Here is a 6215-nt window from a genome sequence, read left to right as displayed (position 1 = left end):
GCAAATCGGGGCTATAAACCCAATTTACACCCAAAAGGGCGAATTTTGGTGCAAATCAGAGCTATAAACCCGATTTACACCAAAAGCATGAACTTGGTACAAATCGAGGCTATAAACCCAATTTCCACCAAAAGGGAAACTTTGGTGCAAATCGGGGCTATAAACCCGATTTACACCAAACAATAAAAAACTAAATCCTAAAAAGAGAATTTGTCAATTTTTTAGATTGACGAATTGAGACTCCAATCAAGATGATTTCTCGAGAGCCTGACTACACATGAGGGGGTTTGACAAGCGCCTCAACATAGAGGGTGTGGGCTATAAATTGGACAAAATTTATAGGAGTTATTCCACAATTTTGAGCAAGCCAAAATTGAGGATAACAATTGGCTTTGATTAGGGAACTTCCTTCGATTGTTGGAAAGATTGAAAGGGGTAGAATCCAAAACTCTAAGTACCTTCATCCATCCATTGGGCTACATAGTCAAACAACAAAAACATAAAAGACAAAGGGGAAGAGGCAACTGACTAAAACAAAACATGACTCGATCTTTGTGCAACTGCACTTACTGGAAAGGGAAACTAACCTATCTTAGACTAACCGACAATGGAAACTTCTTCAAATGAAACCATTAACTGGTACTCCAAAGTAGCTACCCTTCTTCAATAAGGTAGAATGTGTTACATGTTCATAAGCAGCCACAACCAGTTGAAGCATGAACAATTCTACCATAGCTTGATGCACTACTTTTTGGAAGAAATGAACAAATGCACTTGCCACCTGAAATGGGTTATATGTACTATTGCTCCAAAGTGGATCAATGAACCAAGACTACTCCTGCTCAACTGCCAATGCATCTTTGGTCTCACTCTCAATTGTATCTTCATGTTCAGGAACAAGTGTGGCCTTTGATTTATTGTTGGCTTCCAATCAAGCTAGAAGTCTTACAGGACATCCCCTTGATATGAAAAACTCTGAGCTCTTCTCGCCTATCGTGCCTTTATCATTTGATTCCACAACCACAACCTCATGTTGAGTGGAATGATTTTCCTCATGTGAGTCAGGTGAAAACATGGTTGCATAGCTTGCTTAATCATGTCGTTCACAAACTTTAGATTTCGGAGAATTGCCATCAAGACTTAAGCAAAACTCCTTTATTATGCTTGTGAAAAGGTCTTCATCAAGTTCCCCGGTAGTTCTCTCATGCAAAATATGTCCAAGTTCATGACCTTGAAATATAGATGCATTCTTCTCATTTTGTTCAACTTGAATGATACTTTCATGCATGTCCATTTTTTTACATCTCATGATATGACGGTCCTCTTTTACCAACACCTTTGAAAAGTGGCCTTCAACCTCTTGTTGTGTATTCCCCATGATATTTGACATCGTGTTTTTCTTCCTGTTCAATAAATTTCTGGTACTGCATAAACCAACTATGAGAGTCGCTAACTATGCATGCTTCCTATTATTGGAAGAGATTAGCAAGATCACTTTGTTCAGATTCAGAGTTCCCCACTACTGGATTTATTGGTGGTGCCTCAAGTACAAACTTTTCTAGTGGTGAAGGAAGCTTGTTATGATTCGCTTCGGCATAATCATAGATAGTATTTGGATGTCCTTAGTATATCTCTACAAGAGATAAAAGAAGAGCCTTGTGATAACTACTTCTTAAGGGCTAACACTTCATTAGCCAGCCTTTGCACCATGGGTTTTGTTCTGCAGGTAGAAAACGATTCCATAGAAGAGTTTTCTCTAGACCCATTTGGCTCTATCTTTATCTTACTCGCAAGGATAAGATCATCTTCAATCTCAACTGCTAGGACTTGTGCTGCTGCAAGGTCTCTTGGAATTGCCCTCTTCAACAAGAAACTCACCTCAGGCAAATGAGTGTTGATGAAGAAGCACTTCAAATTTTCAGCAATGGGTTGAGCCACTATTGGAATTCTGTTAGACAACTTGTTAAATTTAGCCATAAATGCCTGCATGGGTTCTTGTGGTTCTTTATTCATTTGAGTCAACTATGTTAACAATGCATGAGCATCTTCTGTAGGCTTGAACCTCTCTTCAAACTTTGTTCTGAGTTTTTGCCATTTGGTGATGGTTCGTGGTGTAAGATGGTAGAACCAATCAACAACAACACCTTGGAATGTCTCAATAAAACTCCACACTGAGACATCTTCATGTTCAACTCTAAGAATACCGCATGCAATGTAGAAAGCAACAAGATTTCATCTGGATGTTGTTTGCCATCCCTATAGAACTTGGGGAAGTTCTTTCATGAACCATCGGGAAGAGCATGTATGGGTGGAGTCAGATTCAATGGACCAAAAACATTCCCCCAAGGATCTTGGGTAGCCACTTCACATGTCCTTGGTGAAACCTTGACAAATTAAAAGAAAATAAATTACAATGGATAGGGTACTAGTATACATCAACCAAAACCGTGAGGCCTTTGGATGCGTATCGTATCCCCAACAGAGTCACCAAAAAACTGTTGGGTAAAATTTTTGTAAACTTGAGAGAGCTTAAAAAATGTGGGTTTCACCATAGTATGTGAGACAATATATCTCAGAAGGAAAGATATGGTCCCTCCTACTTATAAGGAAAGGCTCCCCCTTTGTACTGCAAACTATATCTACTATTATACTATTTACTAACTTTACACTAATCCAGGATGATACAAACACTTAACTCTCTTTTTTCAGAGCAAGTATCTACACAATTCTCTATTTAAAATGGAGCAACAAAATAATTTGAACTTGCAGTAATTTTAAGAATCTATGCTAATTGGGAGCAAAGTGTCCACAAGAGTACAAAGCCTCTCGTTGCTCCCTTTTTTTGAAAATAACTTTGGGATGGGAAAGTAGCTACGAAGCTCAAAGTCTTCTTCTAATTACTGTCCTATCAACCTTTTACAAATGACTATTTTTCTTACAATAAACTTTCAAGTACAATCAAGCAAAATAAACCAAGAATTTCATGAAAGCTCAAAGACTTTCCATGACTTCCTTTAAAGCTTCAAGAACAAAGATAAAATGTGTGTAGCTCAAAGACTTCAACATACACTTCACCTTAAATGCACAAATGTAGAAGGTAAAAGCAACACAAAGATTGGAAAATATCTCTTTGCTTGAGTATGAAACATTAGCTTCAAACGTGATAAGTAGCTCAAAGACTACAAGATCAAGTTTGACAACATAACACTAATTATAAACACAATAAACGGCTCAAAGACTACAAGATTGGGTTTAAATCGCTTTCAAATAACACCACAATACTTGCAATCAACTCCGAATAATGTCGTCACATCACAACTTGTTCCAACACAAAGATTGAAAGCAACTTGTCTCTTTTATTGATTGCAAAGTTTTAGAGTGCTTCCCAAATCGGCAAAGTTTTGTTGCATTACCCAAAAGATTGAAAAAATATGAAAAGGAAGATCCAAAAAGATCTTTATTACAATGAAAATCCTCATATATATAGAGGAGAGGTGCAACATGAAACTAGGAAAGTTACAACTAATTTGTGACCAAGTCAAAAGTAGAGTCCTATTTGACTTAGGACACATGTAGTCCTACATGTGTACTAGATCATACATAGAATGATACTCGAGGTGTCAATAGCTTATTACAAAATGACACTTGAAGTGTCGAATGAAAGTACAAAATGCCATTGTGCTAAAGATGCATAAAAAAATGACTATGTGTCCAGAGACACATCTTCATTATTATCATCCTTCTTCATAAAATATTCATATTGTTTGCAAGGTAGCCTTTAATTTAGAGTCATTTGGTTTGCGTGTGTGGAATTTGACATCTGGAGTAGAGTTCAAACTGATTTGAAGAATTCCCAGAGTTGGACAAAAAAAAAGGGGTTGCTTTGGTGCAATTTGGGTTTATAAACACGATTTACACCAAAAGCGCGACTTTGGTGCAATTCAGGTTTATAAACCAGATTTACACCAAGAAGGGAGAATTTGGTGCAAATTAGGGCTATAAACCCGATTTATACCAAAAAGGGTGACTTTGGTGCAATTTGAGTTTATAAACCCGATTTACACGAAGAAGGGAGACTTTGGTGCAAATCGGGGCTATAAACCTGATTTCCACCTAAAAGGGTGACTTTGGTGCAAATAAGGGCTATAAACCCAATTTACACCAAAAAGGGGGACTTTGGTGCAAGTTGGGGCTATAAACTCGATTTACACCAAAAGGGTGAATTTGGTGCAAATTAGGGCTATAAACTCGATTTACACCAAAAGGGTGAATTTGGTGCAAATTGAGGCTTTAAACCTAATTTACTCGAAAAGGGTGAACTTGGTGCAAATCGGGGCTATAAACCTGATTTACACCAAAAAGGCAGACTTTGGTGCAAATCGGGGCTATAAACCCGATTTACACCAAAAGGGTGAACTTGGTGCAAATCGGGGCTATAAACCCGATTTACACCAAAAGGGGGACTTTGCTGCAAATCAGGGCTATAAACCCGATTTACACCAAAAGGGTGAATTTGTTGCAAATCGGGGCTATAAAATCGATTTATGCCAAATGGGGGACTTTGGTGCAAATCGCGGCTATAAACCCGATTTACACCCCAAAAAAAAGTAACTCCTAAAAAGAGAATTTGTCAAATTTTCAGATTGACAAATTGAGACTCAAATCAAGATGATTTCTCGAGAGCCTGACTACACATGAGGGGTTTGACAAGTGCCTCAACATACATGCTTAGAGGGTGTGGGCTACAAATTGGACAAAATTTGTAAGAGTTATTCCACAATTTTGAGCAAGCCAAAATTGAGGATAATAAAATAGTGAAGAAGTATATAGTCACCTCTATATGAGCTTCCCCTATGGCTGCAAATATATGATAGTTGTAGTGTCTATCCAACATTGAGGATGTCTTATAGGGTGTTGTGAATGTATCAATAATTAGAACCTCAAGGTATTCTTCTTTGAAAGAAGTATTACATCATAATGTACATGTGAGGCAAGTGAAGAATTGTGAATCGTAATCAAAATCATAATGTCAAACACAAGTTAGTGCTATACTAACTGTAGCGTCATAAATTATAAACCTTTAATTAGCGTATCCAATTCCACACTTGGTTAGCACTCATTTTAGTATGTCTCATTATACTATGCATTGAAGGACTTCCATATGCATTTAATTAATTAAATAAATTTGAGTCCTTTTATTAATTCAAATCACATCACAGTCTATAAATTGGGCCCTTGATTCTACATGTGCCCTTTTATCATTTTATCCTGATTTATCCTTAATCCTAACCTAATTGAAACTTCCAAAACACATTTCGTATATCTTTACATCATGGTTTAATGAGCCATTGAGTTGGAATTAGCATTAGAACCCCTTTATCTTGCATCCCCAAAAATTCAAGACAAAGTTGTTAGTGTGAGATTATGCTTGAAGCAACCAAGATCAAAGAGACCAATGTATAACACAATGACAAGAGAGATAAAATATTCAACAAGAATAAACTGTATTCCTATCAAGATGCAAAAGAGGTCAATTGGATCATCACAAGAGCCTGCTTATAAAGGCAAGGCTGAGAGACAAGAGCGCACATAATGATGACATGTGGCTCAATGAGAGGCAAGAGTAGGTAGGATAAATAGTAAAATATTCCACATGAGGTGGATCACCCACCAAAGGTGGAATTATCATCCCACAATAAGTGGATATGATAAAGTAATAACAAGGTCACACCATAAAAGGTGGAAATTCTCCTACATACACACTCCCAATGTATCACATATCCCTAAGTGTCTCATATGAAAAATGCAATGTTATGCATGTACCTAAGTAAACTAAAGTAAAGCGTAATTATATCCAACATGAATAAATAATTACACCAAAAGTTAGGACTAGGATGGTCGTGCACCCCCTTAGTCCCGCACTTTTTTTCCTCGAATTTCAGGAGGATAATTTGGCGATCTTAATTAATTCAAATCCTTCCATGTGAAAAAATAGCAAATTTAAGTTGACTTTTCATCAAATTCAAATCTAAGATTTCATATATAAGGCAACTCACTTTCTCATTTGTGATAACAATTGAGGCATCTTCAAACAGCAACAATTATGCAATTGAAGGTATGCCAAGGAATTAAAGGTGCTTTTTGTAGACACCCAAATTAATTAAATTAATTTAACTTTTTCGCATAATTAATCATTGAGACATAGACCAGCTAGG

The sequence above is a fragment of the Cryptomeria japonica genome, chromosome 2 (genome assembly GCF_030272615.1).
Source record: "Cryptomeria japonica chromosome 2, Sugi_1.0, whole genome shotgun sequence".
Classification (NCBI taxonomy): domain Eukaryota; kingdom Viridiplantae; phylum Streptophyta; class Pinopsida; order Cupressales; family Cupressaceae; genus Cryptomeria; species Cryptomeria japonica.
Note: the sequence above shows the minus strand (reverse complement) of the source record.